Genomic DNA, 18,717 nt, shown 5'->3' with positions numbered 1-18,717 from the left:
GCAACAAAAAAAAGGTAAAAATAAAAACAACTTCCTGTCTTTAAAATACTTGAAGTGTACTGTCTTGGTTTGTGAATGAAACGAAATGATGAATTCCTTGTACTGAAAAATGTATGGCACTTGGAGATACTTTGAGCACAGCAAACATAACCAAGATCCATTTGTTTGGAGGGATAATGATTAGCTTCTGTTCAAAATATAGAGCTCATACCAGCACAGCAAATAATGAAGTGCCTCTTCTTCATAATGCAGCTATGTATTTATTCAGCACATGGGTGATGAGGAAGGGTTTTGGTGGGAGAAAAAAAATACTTGTGTGTGTGCACACACACACACACACACACACACACCCTCACATTCTGGTTTTTCTTAATGTCCAAAAGAAGGAAGGACTAGCTTGCATGAGAGATGAAATCAGAAAGACTAAGACATTTTTAAGTGGGTCGCAAAGGAAAGGCATTTGATTTTAACTATACATATTTGGACAAAGGAGTTAATCCTTTGTCTTTTTGTACAGAATGAACCTACAATCTATTGTACATACCCGCACATCTGTGGAAGAAAAAGAGGGTGTATCACTTCTTATACAGAAATAACAGCTATAAGACACAGTTGTTCCAGGTACATGGGACATAAGGCTAGCCAAGCTCTATGTCTTAATTCTCAATTGTAAGAAGACATCTTAAAAAAAAAAAAGATTTTATTTATTTATTTTAAAGAGAGAGGGAGAGCACACAAGAGCAGGGCAGGGCAGAGGGAGAGGGTGAGAGAGAATCTCAAGCAGAATCCCCACTGAGTGTAGAGCCTGATGTGGGGCTCGATACCATGACCCTGAGATCATGACCATGGGATCATGACCCTGAGATCATGACCTGATCTGAAACCAAGAGCTGGACACTCAACCAACTGAGCGATTGGTAAGAAAGACATCTTGAGGACAGAAGGTGCAGCATTTGGTCTATATACAAGAATGATGGTTGAATGAATGAATGAAGGCAAAAACGAAGAGTGAAAAACAGCGTGTCTCCATTAGACAGTTTCAGAACACAGAGCTCAACATGGTTTCATGCAGAACATCAAACTCAACAGATACAACCCATATTCAGTTTGCAAATATATTTTCCTCATTCTGTGCTCCATAGTTCTGTACCTTATATGTTTGCTCCATGTACACATAGCCCAGTGCTGAGGAAGATCAGTATAAATGTGCCCTTATTCAGTCCACACTTCCGAAATACATGCATCAGGGATTACAGAGCTCTCTATCAAAAGACAGTCTCTTTTATGCCTTAGATTTTGTGGCTCCTTCATGTGACCAATGGGAATCTAGCTACCAAGTCTACGTGCTACTTCTCTGTAAGGGATCTGCCTTTCTCCTTGGATGGAGGTGGGCTTAATTCAGCTCAACGAACAACACTCACTTGTGCTTCTGAATTTCCATTCTGTTCCTACACTGCATGAAGCACCATTCCCCCTCTCACGTCCCATCACTTTGGAGTCCTAATGGGACCCAAGGGACCATAAAGAACAGTAGATGCAGATGGTTTTGGCATGTCATGCAGCGTCCTATGTCTGCAACACCCAAGCATGTCCTTACTTTGTCAACTGGTTATAGGTTTTTGTCCATGAGGCCATGACCTGGGCATGTGAACAATTTCCTCCGGGACCTGCTTAATCTCAGCCTTGTTGATGCATTATCTCGGTGGGCGGGAGAACATCTTGTTTCTGATACATAGTTCGACATGTATGATTGTTGGACTGAGATTATGATGGGAACCCTTGCTACTACCAGGACTTTGTACAAAACAAGCAGCTCTAATTCAAAATGAGAAGATTTTGTAAAGATGGCATGATGTTTCCCTACCTAACCCTAACATTTCGCTATCATTATCTATAGGGGCATTCTATAACCTCGTCAGCTCTATGACCTGCTACATATACTCCAAGCAATAATACACGTGCTTGGTGACAAAGCTTATAGGGCAGTGGGGTTTGCAGATGAACCCGATGGAGAGCTCTTGCTCCTACAGTCACCACTCAAAGCTAGCCAGCACGTAGAGTATGCATATGTATTTTGGCTCATTTTTATTTCAAGGCAAAACGAAGAGTATGGTGTCTGGTCGTGGATAACCAGACATTCCATAGAGGATTCAGACCCCTTTGTTTCATGCAGCTTCCTTCACAGATCAGATCCTAAAAAGGTAGGGGAAGCTTGATCTTTGTGGGGCCACCTTCCAGAAATAGGGTCTGCAAGGCTGGACCTATGGCTTCGCAAATGTTGGTTGGACAACTTGGGTTTCGCAAGAAAAGTGAGGATGTGTAGTTTGGGGAAAAGTTACTGTAAAAGGCCTAGTAAAGCAGATTTGGCATTTCAGGGGCTCACTTAGCATTTTCCAGAAGGTCTAATAGATAAAGTGGAAAATACACTTAAAAGTCAAAAACGTTTTCTCACATTGCAAATTAATCATTAGACCATACAAAAGGCATCTTCTTTAAAAAGGCATCTTCTTACACAAGTTTTACATAAATAAGTTTCAAAATGGTATAAGTTAAAGTTCTGCTTTTTGAGAGATTTCTTCTCCATGCACAACATAGAAATCTAGTTAGTGCCTTCAGTGTGAAAAAAAAATTTTTAAGCGTGCTGACCCAGGTCTTAAAACAAATCAGAGCACTGCCTTACATTAAGTAATGTAAAGGTGATAAAAGGAAATATCTTTGTTTTCTTTTGCTTCCATGACTGTTACGATTATGTATAATGATTTTTTTAAGATTTTATTTTTAAGTCATCTCTACACCCAGTGTGGGGCTCGAACTCATAAACCCGAGATCAAGAGTCGCATGCTCCACAGACCAAGCCAGCCAGGTGCGCATCTAAAGATTTTTATACTAAATTAACTCATTGGAAAAGTATAGATTCAATGCACATCTGATGTGTCTAGCAATATATAAAGAGGAATACAGTTTGCATGATCTAAGATGATGCTCTATAATTTTGGGATATGTGAGCGTGTGTCATGAAAACCTTCCTGCCCCTAGTAGAAATCTCACAGATTGTTGGCATGTCAGAACCAGAAGGCAAGACCAATTTTTAACTCTGTCATTTTCTACTTTGTCCATACCTGATTTTCACAGTAATGCAGGGGAAATCATGTCTGCAGACAGGTTTTCTTTCCCTTCTATTTTTGATGCTGGTATCCGTCTGTACTCTATCCCTGACCAAATGGTCCATTACAACAACATGAAAACTGGACACTATCAGGTGAGTTTCTGCTCATGAAGTTGATGGAAGAATAAAATTATCAGTAACTATGTGGGCAACATATACTTTTAGCATGAATCGAAACCGAAAATTACAGCTTACTATCCAATTAATGAAAATCTAAATTAAAAACAAATGTTGAGAGGGAGGTCTTCTAAATTTCGATCATTATCCAGTTGCTATTATACACCTTCATTAGTCATGGCCTTTGACATGTGAGCAGAAAACCTCCTTTCATGAAATTTTAAATTGAGATCTCCAGTGAAATGGAACCTGTAAGCCGCATGTTACCATCAAACGGAAGTGACCTTGTTTTTCTCGTGGTTCACACAAATCTGTTTGTCACAGGGTTGTCCTGGCTGCTACAGTTGATGTTAGTGGTATTTTTTTCAAGCAGAGTAAACTCTCATTATGTAGTCACTTTGGGTAATTAATTAAAAATCACACTTAATTCAAATCATGTAAGGTATCTAAACCTTTCACACTAAGACAGCATGTGAGGCACGTATCAACGAGTTAATACATGTTTTTAGAAGTGATTACTTTCTTATTTGTTGGTTGGCCAAATTGGCTTTATGATTACTCTTATTTTTAAAATACCTTTTAAATGCTATATTTAGTATAATAGAATAAGGCATTAAATAAAACGTGTACATGAGGACCTGGTCCTTAGATAATTCCAAATTTGGCTCATGAAGAGCAAAGGGTAGCTGTGTAGACAGCTCAAGGAATAGAAGTTGCCTTGCTCTGAAAGACTCCCAACAACCAGCTTGGATGTTTTAACGAAAAAAAAAAGGTAATTTTATGAAATAAATAGGGTGAGTCTGTCACCTACAGGGGACGTGTGGCAAAATCTGGGGACATTTTCAGATGTTACATCTGGGAAGGAGGGTTTGCCATTGGCAGTGAGTGGGTCAAGGCCAGGGATGCTGGTGAACAGCCTACCCAGCACCAAACAATGATCCAACCCCAACGTCAACAGAGCCGAGATTGGAAGACCTGCCTTAGCATGAAAGACCCCGCCTGTCAGTGCATTGGTCTATTCCAGCGGTTCTCTACTGGTGGTTAAGAAACCCTCAGACAGAGACAGGACACTCCATGGAGACTGCTAGGGAAAGTGTAGCTTTATTTTCATTTATTTATGTATTTAAAATCAATGAATTAACATATATTGTATTATTAGTTTCAGAGGTAGAGTTCAATGATTCATCAGCTGCATATCACACCCAGTGCTCATTCCATCATGTGCCCTCCTTAATTCCCATCACCCAGTTACCCCATCCCCCCACCCACCTCCCATCCAGCAACCCTAGGTTTGTTTCCTAGAGTTAAAGAGTCTATGGTTTGACTCCCTCTCTGATTTTGTCTTATTTTATTTTTCCTTCCCTTCCCCTATATCCATCAGTTTTGTTTCTTAAATTCCACATATGAGTGAAATCATGATATCTGTCTTTCTCTGACTGGTTTATTTCACTTAGCATAATACCCTCTAGTTCCATCCACATCATTGCAAATGGCAAGATTCCATTCCTTTTGATGGCTGCATAATATTCCGTTGTATATACATACCACATCTTCTTTATCCACTCATCTGTCGATGGTCATCTGGGCTCTTTTAGAAACACAGTATCAATGTCTAATTCCTACTGTGAGACTGACCATTTTCCAAAGTACTGTATTCATTTCCTAGGGCTGCTAGAAACAGCACCATGACAGTTCACGGCTTTAACCAAAGCACCACAAGCCAGGCGGCTTCAACAAGAGAAATGGATTCTCTCCCAGATGCAAAGACCGGAAGCCCAAGATCAGTGGTGTAGGCAGGGCCGTGCACTCCCGTGAAGGTGCTAGGGAAGGGTCTGCTCCAGGCTTCTCTCCTGGCTTCTGGTAGTGCCCTGGCTTGTGGCCATAGAAATCCAATCTCCCCGCGGTATACGTGAGTGTCTCTGTGTCCAGATTTTCCATGTGTATCAGGACACCAGGCAAGTTGGATTAGTCCTCACCCTTGTCCAGTATGACCTCATTCGTCTTAACTAATGACATCTGCAGTGACCCTGTATCCAAACAGGGCCACCTGCCCGACGGCACTATTCCATCAAGCATAGACAACGATTCCATCAATTAACCATCATTACTTCATGCATTTAAAAAAACACTGATTTCAGAGTAACCATGATATTTCTAGGAGGAGCAGAGGTCCCAGTGATATTCTCAAATTTTACAACAAAAATGAGAGACTATGGCAGAGAGACGCTAACCCTCTAAGTAGACAGAATATTCGTAACCTTTCTATTCTTGCCTACAGTTTTAATACTACTATCAACCTAAAATAAATATCTTCATGCCTACTCAGTTATATTTTATTCCCAGAAAAGTACATGCCCCATATTCTTTTTTTTTTTTGCTAAACTTTTAATATTTTCAAAAATCCCATAGTTTTCCCAAGTAACAAGTTTGAAAGGCTGACTAACCGAGGCAAAAAGAATAATTTTGTACCTGCATATAGAGAAAAAAATGCAAGATGCTTCAGTTTCTTCCCCATGGGCTTAAGAGTAAGGGTTTGAGTTGACCTGATATATAATCTTCTCCAGTGACCTAAAAGGAAATTAAATGTACACTTGTGAGTGTTGTATTTCAGAAAAAGCAAGAGGTAAACTACCCACCAAAGAGCAGATGTCCTTGTTGGATTTGGAGCAGAGTAAAACACAGCCACATGCTACAAAGAAACTCCCAAAGGACTGATGAAATTTGCAAAATTTGAAGGAAGAAGAATGTTGAGAAGTGCACTTTTATGGAATAAATTTCAGTTTGCAAGCTCTTAAAGTGATTTAAAAAATAGAGTTTAAATATATATTTGACATTAGCTCCTTTCTTCAAATGTATGTCCATTTTCCTTTTAATGGACTTCTCCAACTGGTTGTCACGTTGCCACTTAAAAGGGAACTCTTGTTCCAACAAATAGTAAGAGAAGATGTGGATGGAGAATGGATGATATTTAAACTCAAGAAAATAATGCATTTTCTCCATTTGTGAATTGTAATATCTTATTTCAATAAGAGCAGGAACCAGGTCAAGCTGTTGCTGGAAAACATTCAAAGTCAAGGAAGGACTTAAATGAATCTTCTTTGACCAACCCTAAGAGAAAATAAATATTTTTCTTAGATTTCCATTCACTCTGAATTTTTCCAGTGGTCTTTCCATTCTTTTTTTTTTAATTAAACTTTTTATTTTGAAATAATTATAGATTCAAATGCAATTGTAAAAAGAATGCAGAGAGATCCCATGTAGCGTTTGCCTAAGTCCCTGCCCACCCCACCCCCTGGTAACATCTTGCAATTTCCCAACCAGGATATTGACATTTGCACTCAAGATACAGAACATTTCCACCACCACATGGATTGCTCATGTTTTCCTTTTATAATCAACCCACTTCCCTCCCACCTTTCATCCCTGTCTCTTAACCCTAGGCAGCCACTAATTTGTTCTTTATAGTTGTCTATAATTCTACCAATTCAATGGAATCACACAAAATGTAACTCTGGGAGACTTTTTTTCACTCAGCCTAATCCCCTGGAGATTCCATAGTGTGGATGTATCACAGTTTGCTTTGCCTCTAAAATAACTTTTAAAATATGCTTAAAGATTTTTAATACAGCATAGAATTTTATTTTTTTATTTTTTAATATAACATAGCATTTTAAATACTATAGCATTTTATTTATTTATATTAAAACTGTGGCCTATTTCTGCTCATAACAGTTCTTTGTATATGCAAGTATATTAGGTGCATGAGTGTGTATACAATATAGTAATTTCTGTATATAATATAGTAATTTTGCAAAAGTTACCTCTTTATACTACAAGATAAAGAATGGGATCCCTTGCATTTTTCAGGGTATAGTAAGCCTAAAAATACCTTATACAAAGGATAACACATTGGATATTTAAAATGATTTCTTGTGTTCAGTGATAATATTAAGTTGTCATGTAGATAGTATAAATCCTATTATGAAGACCTTGCTTAAATTATTTCTCTTTAAGTTTCTCTTTATTTGAGGATCCAATCTATAACTTACTTTTTATTTTAAATAATACTAGGGACTTTATATCATTAAAAGGAAGTAGTGATGATAACAGCAAGGAATAAAACCTCTTAAGGAATAAGAGCTAAGATTTCTCTGGGGCATCTGGGTGGCTCAGTTAGTTAAATGTCAGCCTTCTGCTCAGGTCATGATCCTGGTGTCCTGGGATCGAGCCCTGCATTGGGCTCCCTGCTCAGTTGGGGAGTCTGTTTCTCCCTCTGCCCCTCACCCTGCTCTTGTGCTCTCAAAAAAAAAAAAAAAAGAGTTAAGAGTTCTTAATGTCCATAGATATCTCGATATCACAGGATTTTTTTTAAATAGCTTTATAAATATTATGTGAACTAATTCTCATCACAGCTTTGAGGTGGGTATTGTTAATGATTGCTCCATGTTATAGATGGGAAAAGTGAGGCAAAGAGAAGGTGAGTAACTTACTTAAATCCATAGGAAGTAGTAGTCCACATTGCTGCACATTTAGGCTTGAGATTTGCAGCTCTGCATCCCGCCACCAAACCGATTAAATTAGAATCTTCAGTGGAAAGGGGTTCGCTGGTTGGACCTCCCAAAAGTATTATCAGATCTCCAGCGTTTGGTATAAATAGCTACATTCTGGTGCTAGAGAAGGTGCAGATCTCGGACCACTTTGTTTGAAATGCAGAATTAGCCAAGACCTACTGAATCTGAACCTGCATTATAACAGGATCCCAGGTGATTCTGTGCTCATCAGAACTCTCCAGAAACACTATTCTGTGTTACTATTCTTAAAGATCCATCACATTAGCTGACCTGCCTCTTCTTTCCAATAGAAGGGTGGTTTTCCCCTGGAGTACTGAAATTGAATTGCCAGAAATGTTGCCTCTTGCTGTTATGTCAGCATAAATCCTGGGGAAGTGCTGGGATTGGCTCTGGGGGCTCAGGGGATTCAGATAGGAACAAGGAAACACTGATGGGTGGTGAGGTGGATGGATTTAAGAGCACATGCTTCCCACTCGAGTGGTGTTAGAGACTGAAGTAGGTCCCCACTAAAAGTTATATGCTGAAGCCCTCACCCCTGGGACCTTGAAATGAGGTTGCATCTGGAGATGGGGTCTTTAGAGATGTGACCAAGGTACAATGAGTTCATCAGGGTGGGCCCTGATCCCATAGGACTGGTCTCCTTATAAGAAAAGGTGAGGACACAGCGTGTAGGAGACACAGGGAGAGACGGTATCTACATGCCCAGGAGAGAGGCCTCAGGGGACAGCAATCCTGTGCACACCTGATCTCAGACTTCCAGCCTCCAGGACTGTGAGAGATAAATGCCTATTGTTTAAGCCCCCCAGTCTGCACTGTTCACGGTTAACTCTAGCTGACTAATACAAGTCAAAACAAATCAAAACAAACAAAATTAATTTTTTAAAAAAATTTGTTTCTTCTCACATTTTCTGTTTTTTTTTTTTTGTAGCAGTAATAAAGTGTCAGGTGACTTTAGAGTTACCAAGATTCTAAACAAATATTTTTACACTTGAGAAATAATGTAGCATGATAGAAATACCACATATTAGGAGAAGAATATGATGAGCTTATTAGATACACTTTTGCCTGGTTCCAGAAGGGAAAAGAAATAGCCTATGACAGTCATACAGATGACGGAAAGTGAATCATTTTAAGTTCCACCAAGAGAGATTCAGATTCTATTTTCTTAACATACAACCAATTGGGCGCCTGGGTGGCTCAGTCGTTAGGCGTCTGCCTTCAGCTCAGGACATGATCCCATGGTCCTGGGATCGAGCCCCACATCGGGCTCCCTGCTCGGCAGGAAGCCTGCTTCTCCCTCTCCCGCTCCCCCTGCTTGTGTTCCTGCTCTTGCTCTCTCTCTCTCTGTCAAATAAATAAATAAAATCTTTAAAAAAAAAAAACATACAACCACGTTGTTAGGGATAGCTGCCATCTAAAATGACACTCATTAATTGTGCATGAGGTAACTGCTAGCACCTATTTCTAATTTATTTCCACAGAACACTACATGCACATAAAATTCTAGGTTATAGGCCGAGTGTGAGAAAATGATCTAATATACCATTTTAACATTTTAACGCTTTCAGGTCATAAGCAAGCTGTTTCGTTGTTTGCAAACATTACAATTGATTGCACATTCTTGGTTGAATAAATGGCAGAACATTTGGTATTAAAAAGCACAAGAGCAAACTATTATTTGCAATCTTATTAGGTAAGCCATATGGAGAAGGGGTAGGGATTTTGGTGGTGAGTACAAGTTTTATGCTGCGAAACTCTCATCTTTAGATATTTAACTAGAAACTTATGGGTATATATTAATTAAAATGTCATTCAGCAGTGCTATAGAATGGTAACAAGAATATAAAGCCCGCCCCCTCCAAATCTGTCAGTCACAGTGGAGAAGTTTTTAGAATGGTCTCTATGGGTATTTGTAAGCCCCCAAAATTACCTAGAAAGATATATATATATATATGTATATATATATGTATATGTATCCCCCATATATATACATATATATATATAATCCAAACAAATCACCTAGATAGGGGAAATGATTTTATTTAATGGCATGGCTGTTCAGTCTCAAAATAATTTTCATGGAGACTAAATATTGATGAGTAGCGAGCATCCTCATGCCACCTGTCTGTCTGCTGGGTGTTATAAGCAAATTCTGTGTCTGCTTGACAATCTCTTTGCTTATGTGATCAGTGACTATGTTGGGGCCACTTGTGACATTCCACCTGAGAAAAACTTGTTCCCAAACTATGAAGGTAATGAGGTCAAACTTTGTTCTTAAACTTCCTGAGACAGAAACGAGGAGTTCTTCCTCTAACCCAGTTAGTGGGATAAGTAAGATTAAAAACAAATCTTTGCAAAGGCACATGTGGGATTAAGAGTTGACAATGGGAAGTCAGACGGGATGTAGTGTGAGATGAGTATTACGGAAGCTGAGTCATGGCAGAGAGAGGCATGATATGTTAGGGGCAAGCGCATGTATCCTGTTTCATGGGACCCTATAAACCTTCAAAGCTCATGGTTGCAGCTCCCGCAAATATTTCTCTTCTGTTTCTTTCCATAACTGTCATTGATGGTTCTTCCTTGAGGTAAGGGGTCGGAGATCCCTTGGGGAGGTCTTTCCAGGATGGGAAACGAGTGGTAAGTACTATCAATGTAGCATAATTCTACAGGAAAGCAATTAGAATCAGGTCATTCCATGCATCTTTCTGGTAAAAATAAAAAAGTTACTCAAATTACAGAAAGTTTGTAACATGCAGTTTGATCAAGCACAGATTCTCCCTCATACTCTTTGAATTCAGTAATGAAAATACCAATATTGAATTCATATATGCAAATGTGAACACAGAGAAGAGAGGAGATACGTTCCACTATTCGATGTCCATCAACAATATCATCTGATTCTTAGCTATTATGCAAGCAAGTCTTCATTGCTTGTGGGAGCGATATTTGGAAGTATATACAATGATTGACATTATTCTTATAGTTAATATGCTTTTTAAAAGATGACATTTCTGTGTTTCCTTTCCACATATACTAAAGTGTCACATCTGATGGAAAATTGAGAAAGACTTAAATTATAATAATTGGTCATAGGCATGCAATTTTAATTTACACCATTGTCAGAAATAATCAGTTCCCTATGGCCATGTTTCTTCTCTCTCCTCTCATCCACACATAATTTGGTTTGTCTTAATTTACTTATTTAAATTTATCCTAAGAAGCACAACTTGAATATCTACTCTGTGTCCTCATGACAGCCACAAAATGCAGTGAAATGTCTACATCTGTTTATAGCATTAAATTAATAACAATCATACCAGTTCAAGTTGTTTAGGATATTTAACCTAAAACACATCTAGGATGTGTGTTTTGCATATCCAATAGTCGATATGAATACTATTAAGCACATCTTGCCCAGCTTTACAAGAAAGGTAAAGATCAAAGGATCCAATGCATTTTATCAAGGCATAAATTTTGACCGTTTAGAATTTTAGTGTTTTGTGTGTGCAAAAAAATCAAATTGTATATTAGTGTTTTTGGCTTCTACTCATTATATTGACTCTTTCCCTACAGTGTATTATGTTTTCTGCTCATCCAGATGCATGACAGATATTAAATTTTAGATAATCAAAATTTGTATTAATTAAAAATAACTGTGATATATTCTGTCATAATTTTTTTCTCCAGATTCACCAACTTTATCAAAACGATATTTACATAGGCGCAGATTTGGAAAGGGTTGGCAGAACCATCATATTATTAACATCCTATTAGCTGATAGATAATGTTGGCCTTGTTGGCGATTATGCAAGTTATCAACTCTTTCCCAGCAAAATAAAATTAAGCTGTGCTTTCTCTTTCCATAAATGAATTCAGAATTCTCTTCTATTTTCCACAAATGCGGTATTCCAAAGTTAAGATGAGGCGGCTTAAAAATCAAGTTAGATTGAATACCTATCATTCACCTAGTTTAGATAAGGATGTTAGGGACATTCTTTAAATACTAGAGACAAAATAATGCACATGGTATCCAGTGAAAAACTCTGGCCTCCTACAGCACACACTGCAAGATCTTTAGTTTCTTATGAAGCCTGAAACCTTGACAAAACAGTGAAGGTATGCTTGTTTCCAATCAACAAACCACACTCTCCCACTGGCTCTTGAGCAAAGCGCCATTCAAGAGTGAAATTCTTTGCATTCTCTCAACAACTGAGGAAGACTCCTTTCTTGTTCTTGACCCCTCCCAAAAACATTCTTGCAATACACTTGGTTTCTTCTCTTAGGCACCACTGACCAAATCTTGAAAAGCTAGCTTTTCTGCTAATATGAGCTTGATTTTAATTCTGGAATATATGGAAATTTTCTTTCCTGAATTCTTAGCCAAACAGCTTAACTGCCCACCACTTTTTCTCAGCCCATTCATGAATATTGATGAACATTTAAAAAATGACCACTGATCCAGAAAAAAAAAAAATTCATCTATTAAACAGGTGTCTCACTAAGCAAATGTCAAATGTGCAACAGGAAGTCATACTGTGGATGTCAACAGACAAAACCTTTTGGAAATCTTACACTTACAAGGATTACAATAACAGCAGTAGGAAGTGCATGAATGTATATGTTACTGTTATAAAGTCAGTCCAGGAATAAAGGATTTCTCACAAGATGGGGGTCTTGCGGAAGGAAGTGGTAGGAAAAAGCTTTATGGTAGAAGTGAGCAGCCTAAGCTGGATTTTAGTAGATTATGATCATTTCAGAAGCAAGAGGCAAGGTGAGGTTAATTTAGGTAAGACAACCCCATGGGCTGACTTCATCATTTTTGTAGAACATAAAGGATAAGGATCTATAACACTGGATTATAAGGGAAATGGAAGGCTTTGTTCCTTGGGAGCCGTGAAGGAGATTTTAACTAACCTAGGATCAGAGAAAGAACATTTAGCGTATCTTAGGCAATTATAATAAATTGAATTAGGTTTTATGGTGATAATAACTAAAAATTATTAAATTCTAATGGTGAAACCCTGATATGTTTCACGTGTATCATTTCAGTATGGATTTCATTAAATAAAAAACAAAAGTTTGTATGAGGAAGTACTCTTATTCCTATTTACCACAATTTTACCAAAAGAGCATGCCGCTTTTCAAACCTGAGTTCTGTTCTTGTTCTATATGTTTAAGATTCCTGACAAGAGGGAAGAATGGGCTCAGCCACAAGAAACAGAATCTCTTGCAATAATCTACAGATAAATGAGAATAGGAGCTGGGAGTGGTATTGGAACAGAAGAGGTTGGATATAAACATGTCCACTAGGGCAGAAAAGAACTGGACACTGGTTACGCATGGACATAAACATCTCAAAGAGGTAACAGAATATTTCTTCCAACTTACACTCCCAACTCATAAAAACAGAAATCATACTAAATATTTGAATGTCACAGGATTTCTAAGTTCCTTCATGATTCTCCTTGACTCAGGAAAATCAGGTGTGAAAATAAAATCAATAGAAACAGTGATAGCTTTTCTACAAACATGTCAGAGAAAGCTGAACACTGATAATTAAAAATGTTTACATTGAATAGATAAGATAGAGGACATGAAATAGCGTTCATTTGTGCTCTGATTTTTATTTTTTATGTGTGTGGGTTTTTTTCTTTGTCTGTTTCGGTCTCACTTGCTGCTCCCTTGGGAGACACTGCCAAATGAACATTAAGTGTGGCTTATGGAATTTACATGTGAGAGGCATATAAATTTACAGCGTTGTCTCTGGAGAGAAAGGGATCCTTCCCAGGTTGGTTCAGTAACTTATAAAAGATCAAAAGTAAAAACTGTAGATTTCCAACAATATCCATATCAGTTCTATGCAGATAGTTATTTTGAAAGGAAACCATCAACAAAATGAAAAGACAACCTACTGAATGTAAGATGTTTGCAAATGATATAACCTATAAAGGGTTAATATCCAAAATATATAAAGAATTTATAGAACTCAATACCTAAAAACCAAATAATCTGATTAAAAATGGGTAGAGGATGTGAATTGACATTTTCCAAAGAAGATATCTAGATGGGCAACAGACACATGAAAAGATGCTCAACATCATTCATCATCAGGAAAATGCAAATCAAAACTGCAATAAGATGTCAGCTCACACCTATCAGAATGGCTAAAATCAGTAACACAATTAACAACAAAGTGTTGGTAAGGATATGGAGAAAAAGGAAACTTCGTGCACTGTTGATGAGAATGCAAACTGATGCAGCCACCATGGAACATAATATGGAGGTCCCTCAAAAAATTAAAAATAGAAATACCATGTAATCCAATAACTCCACTACTTCTTTCGGCATTTACCCAAAGAAAACTAAAACACGAATTTGAAAAGATAATCTGCACTCTTATGTTTATTGCAGCATAACTTACAATAGCTAAGATATGGAAGCAGCCCAAGTGTCCACTGATAGATGAATGGATAAGGAAGATGTGGTGTGTGTGTGTGTGTGTGTGTGTGTGTGAATGGAATATTACTCAGCCATAAAGAAGAATGCAATCTTGACATTTGTAACAATATGGATGACCTATAGGGTATAATGCTAAGTGAAATAAGTCAGACAGAGAAAGACAAATACCATACGATTTCACTTATATGTGGAATCTAAAAAACAAACAAACAAACAAAAAAGCAGAAATAGATCCATAAACGCAGAGAATAAAAAATGGTTGCCAGAGGGAAGATTGGGGATTGGGCAAAAGGGGTGAAGGGGAGTGCGAGGTCCAGGATTCCAGTTATGGAATGAGTAAGTCATGGGGATGAAAGGTACAGCACAGGGAATATAAACAGTGGTATTGAAATAGCATTGTATCACGACAGATGGTAGCTACACTTGCGGTGAGCACAGTATAATGTATAGACTTGTCGAATCCCTATGCTGTGCACCTGAAACTAATATAACAGTGGACGTCAACTCCACTTCAATAAAATTTTTTTTAAAAGAAAGGAAACTAACACATGACATATTTTCCAAGTGTTAGAGACTTATTTATCACTCTTCCCTGTGTCCTCACATGGTTGTCCCTCTGGGCATGTATGTGTATTCATCTCCTTTTCTTTAATTTTTAAAAAAGATTTTATTTATTTATTTATTATTTACTTACTTACTTACTTATTTACTTTATTTAGAGAGCTGGGGAGAGGCAAAGGGAGAGAGAGGGGGATAAAGAATCTCAAGCAGACTCTGCGCTGAGTGAGGAGCCTGACATGGGGCTCGATCTCACAACCCTGAGATCATGATCTGAGCCAAAATCAAGAGTCTGACACTTAACTGACTGAGCCACCCAAGTGTTCCTCCTCCCCTCTTCTTATAAGGACCCCACCCAAGTGACCTCATTTCACCTTAAACACCTCTTTAAAGACCCAAACTCCATATATGGCCACATTCTGAGGCTTCATTGTACAAATTTTGGGGGGACGTATTTCAGCCCATGATAGCTACCTTGATCTATTTTACAAATCAGAAATGGATTTATGAAACATAAAAGGATTTTCAAGAATTACACAAGAGAAAAACTAACATAGGATTATTAAATACAGATCTGCGTATAATCCAAAGTCCTTTCAATATCTTATATGCTTAGACATTTAGACACTTCATCCATGTCACAAGACTATGTAGTATCATAAATATAATCAATGCTTTGAAGGCAAAACAAAATAAGGGATGATGTCTTTAAACCAAAGGAGAAGAAATAGCACTAGCTAAATATGGTTGTTAAAAAATATAGTTTTAAAGCTGTCTACACACAGACAGGGTTTATCAGACTCTCCACAAATGGATCTCTTGATAAATACTGATGTTTTAAAAGTGACCATGTATTCTCACATGCATGGACATGCATTTTCTCCTGTGAATAATTTTACTGATTTCTAGAACATAAGTAGAGAAATGTCTCTGTAGATGGTGCTTTCAGAAAACCTGGATACTCTGCAAATACGTACAAGTACACACCAGATGGAATTGAGCCCTTTACCACAACATTAACCACATAAATAGAACAGTTATTTATCATGAAACAAATCTTTCAAAAAAATTTGTTGATAATATGTGAATGTTGAGAAATAATTTTGAAATACGAAAATAAAACCTTTTGTGATATCTATTTTTAACTCTATGTGAACAGAATTTGATCATACATATTATTCTATACCTTATGTTTTTATGGAAAAAGATAACTTTGAGATCTCAACTGATATAAATCTATCCCATTCTTTTGAATTTCAATGATACGTCCCTGTTCTAATATACACTCATGTAATTGAGTTTATATGGATGGACAATAGCTTCCAGTTTTCAGTGCAAGTGACTGTTTTTTATTTGAAACAATATTATAAAGTCCTTTTTGCCCACGTAATCATCTATATATTCAATCCCGGCATTATAACCGCTGGGTGGAGGGTATGTGAAACTAAGTTACCATGTTTTTCCAAATTTTCTTCAAAAAGTTTTATCAACTGTGGTTCCTTCCAAATCTATAAGAAGATATCTGAATGCCAGTCTTCTCCAAATCCTTGCAGACTTGAGCATTATGATTAAGCTTGTAAAAGTATACCAAAACAAATGATAAAAAAATTTGTATTTATTGTTTCGATTATCATTTAAGAGGAAAGTTGATCAATTTTGCATATATAATTAAATCCTGCTATGATTTTCCTTACTAAAACCATTAGTTCTTATCCAAAATCCCCACATTGGGGAAATAAATGAAACAAAATAAAATAAATGAAATAATGGCATACGTAAATGTTTAAAGATTATGTTGAGAAAACTTCCCAGAAATAAGACTTAACTCTTCAGATTGATAAATTGTATTATTCCCAGAAAAACGTAAATCTGAAATATTTCCTGGAAGTTCCATGGATTCCAAGGTAGAAAGAATCCTTAGAATAGCATGTCACATATCAACTCACCTATGTGAAAATAGGGTACAATAGGCAGACTTCAGTTTTCAACTCAGAAACGCTCAATATCGGAAGACAGTATAATAATACATGGAAAGAACTGAAGGAACACACGTAGTCTAATCAGTTTACAGATGGCCATTCAAATATAGGTTTACACGGGAGGAAATGCAAACACGTTTATGATTTAGACATTGTAGTTTCTGTGAATTCTGCTGGAAAAAATTTATATAGGATTATATTATTTTCTATGGTTGCCATCACAAATAACCAACATTTTATCAGCTATAAACATACTCATCTATTATCTTGCAGTTCCTATGGGTCAGATATATGAATATGGTGTGTCTTAGCTGGTTTTCTTCTTAGTGTCTCATAAGAACAAAATCAAGGTTCGGGTAGGTTTGCATTCCCCTCCAGAGGCTCCTTCAGGTTATTGGCAGAATTCGAACACTGAATTCTGCTCATTCCCTGGCAATTAGCCTGGGATGAGTCTCAGCTTCCAGAGGCTGTGTTTATTTACTTATATGCCCTCTTTCCTCAGCTTATGAACCTACCACCAAGGTATCATGCTCTCTCCCACTTTGAATTTCTTCCATCTCTCTGAGTGACTGTTTTGGTTTTTGTTTCCCATTCAGGTACCCTTGTGATTTTACATTGGTTCCCCCCAGATAATATAGATAATTTCCCTATCGTAAGACCAGTTGATTAATATCCATAATTAGAATATCAAGGTGTCCTCACAGTGGTTCCTAGATTAGTGTTTGGTTGAATAACAAGGGGGTACAAGTCTTGTGGGTATATCTTTAGAATTCTATCACAGTTTATCTTCTGGCCCCAAAGACTCATGACCCTCTCAAAAGCAAAATATATTCACTCCATCTGAAGATCCTTAGATGTCTTATCCTATTTCACCAACTCCAACAACCAAAATCTCTTTTATAGCCCATCAGTTCAGAATTCCCAAATCTTATCATCTAATTCAGGTACAGAGGAAATTCCTACATATAATACATTCTGGTTCATATTCCACAAGTCCATGGTCCCATGAAATGAAAAAACAAAACAAAAAACAAACAAAAAACCCCCCACAATTTATTTGCTCCTAACATACAATGATTGGGTGTGCATAGAATAACAATTATAGACATTCTGGTTCAATCAGGAGCCGGGGGAATGGAAAGTATCCTGGGGTCCCTGGTCCAGTACAGTTTAGAAATCTAACCAAGCAAACTCCATTAGGTTCCAAGGTTCCAAGGCCTGGGCATAACATTCTGATTCTCAGCTCTAACCCTCTGGGCCACCATCCTTCCATTTGTAGTCTCTGTCCCTACTAGTCCAAACTGGCATTTCTACTGATACCAAATTCTGGAGACCTTTGTGGGTCTCCAGTGTATATCATAAGGACTAACTCCATGAGGCTCATACCACATCTTTTCAAGATGATTTCTTGTCTATTTTTGGCTTCTACTGAGAGTGTGATGAGATAATGCTCTTAAGTTTTCTAGGTACTCTTTGGTTTGATTTGGGGGATGTAGAGTCCCACCCTCAATCTCCCCAAAGGGCCTTTTGTGTAATAACTTAGCCTTTTATGACCACTTGCCTTTCAGACAGGCAGAGAATTGCCCACATCATAGCGATGTGGTTCTATTTTGTTTATAGTTCTTAATTTGTCTCTTTCTGTACATTTTGCTATTAGTAGCAGAAAGAAAACAGGTGGAAACTTCCACCTTTTGCTTGAAAACATCCTCAGCTAACTATACAAAAATGTAAATAAATATACAAGTAACATGATTTCCTCTTTTTTTTAACAGCTGAGGTTCACAATTATTTATATATGATCAGCATATATTATACATGCTCGGCTGTGTTAGGATTCAAATATGTGACTCACGTTCAATTAGGAAAA

This window comes from Neomonachus schauinslandi, chromosome X, assembly GCF_002201575.2.
Source record: "Neomonachus schauinslandi chromosome X, ASM220157v2, whole genome shotgun sequence".
NCBI classification, from domain to species: domain Eukaryota; kingdom Metazoa; phylum Chordata; class Mammalia; order Carnivora; family Phocidae; genus Neomonachus; species Neomonachus schauinslandi.
Note: the sequence above shows the minus strand (reverse complement) of the source record.